The following is a 1,962-nucleotide window of genomic DNA, read 5'->3' as shown; positions in this document are numbered from 1 at the left end:
AAAATAAAATTTTTATCCCTATTATTATTATTATTATTATTATTATTATTATTATTATTATTATTATATATATATATATATATATATATATAAAAGTATAATCAATGCCTGTCTGAATCATTATATTTTGACGTATATATGGATGTATATACATACGAATGCATGACAATACATATATACATGGAAATGCCTCCCACGCTCAGGATTTAAAATGTTTTACCTATTTTCGCCATTCTACTGTAACTGATGTCATATGATTAGTCACGCCATTTTATTTTTGCGTAGCTCAGTCTCACAGAATTCGTGTTGTTGCACTTAGTTGCATACGAAGCGCCCCATTAACCACAGTTATAAATTTAAATTTAATGCGCGGATGTAATAACAGCAGATTTTTCTAGTAGATTTCTTTTCCTTTTATGTTTAATATCATTTTAACGTCTGTTGGTCAACTGATTTCTAATACTTTACACATTTTTATTTTCCTGTTTGTGATCATTATGCCTGGTCTGTTATGCTTTATAGTTTACAGATGTTTTGGTAATATTGTTTCATATTATCGATGTCTATACCTGTCAATGCTAGTGTAACTTCTTATATTTCGATCTCTAAGAATATTCTTTCTTCAAGTTGCGTTGCATACATTATACAGAGGTTACAAGGAAAGGATCAAAATTCATTTGTTCCTTTTGTCAGTGAATGTTCTCTTCACATTACATAAGTCCTATAATTTGAACACGCCATTTGGTCTGGGGTGTACAACCCATTAATCTCCTTACCCTCATCTTCTGTTGCTGAATTCCACCCTTTTCCCTTTTTCTTTATTTCCTTTGTGAGGTAGTTACAGGGTTTTCTCTTTCAATAATTTACTCTTTTTTCTGTAATACAGCCAGAGCGCATACAAATTCTTCCTTCGCCGACACACCACTCACATCGAAATTTCGTTCACCGTAAGTTTTTCTTCACATTGGCAAACTCATTCCATATCAACTCCATGTCGGGTGCCGTGGTATATTTACTATTACATTGATCTCGAGAGAACATGCAAGCAATATATATATATAGTTTATGCAGTAATTAGCTCACACGCACAGCTATCGTACCACACGTACATAAACGAACATGCACACACATTCCCTGTATTCTGTCTCCTAACATCTGACGAAGGCGGAGGAAATGCTCTGCACCCAAAGTACTTTAAGTAAAGTGGAATAGAATCAACTATATACGTAAATATTGATATGTAAATATATATACATATGTGTGTGTGTATGCGTGTGTGCGTGCACGTCTCTATGTGTGTATACGTGTGTGCACATACAATATATAGTATATATATTTGTATTTAAAATGTATAAATTTATATATATATATATATACACACACACACATGCGTTCACATACACACACCATATATATATGTGAATATATATATACACGCATATATATGTGTATATATATGTATGTATATACATATATATATATATATGTATATTTGATTATATGTATTTATTTTCTCTTAGTTAAAAATTAACTCCGACAAAACAAATTGGTTAATAGATACCAGAGTAGCAAAGATCACAAAATGACTGTAGTGTAACTCCTGTTTACGAGGTAGAAACTCCCCGTTAGTTTGGGGTATTTGAGTAAATATAAAATTGAATAAATGGAGTAATACGCATATGTTAAGTGAGTTCTTTTATTTACGACATACGTTTCGAAGATTACAAATGGTTCCTTCCAAAGGAATAAGTGATGTTGATAAAGATCTAATCTTCTCTTCAGGGAAATACATAAGAGCCGACTTAATTGTAAGACATTTTAACCGAATGTGATACCTGTGGGTAGAATGTGATAACTGCATAAACATATGTATGTATGTATGTATGTACGGGCGCAGGAGTGGCTGTGTGGTAAGTAGCTTACTTACCAACCATATGGTTCCGGGTTCAGTCCCACTGCGAG

Source organism: Octopus bimaculoides, chromosome 5 (assembly GCF_001194135.2).
Source record: "Octopus bimaculoides isolate UCB-OBI-ISO-001 chromosome 5, ASM119413v2, whole genome shotgun sequence".
Taxonomy (NCBI): Eukaryota; Metazoa; Mollusca; class Cephalopoda; order Octopoda; family Octopodidae; genus Octopus; species Octopus bimaculoides.
The sequence above is the reverse complement of the archived record's forward strand: the minus strand, read 5'-3'. Positions refer to the sequence as shown.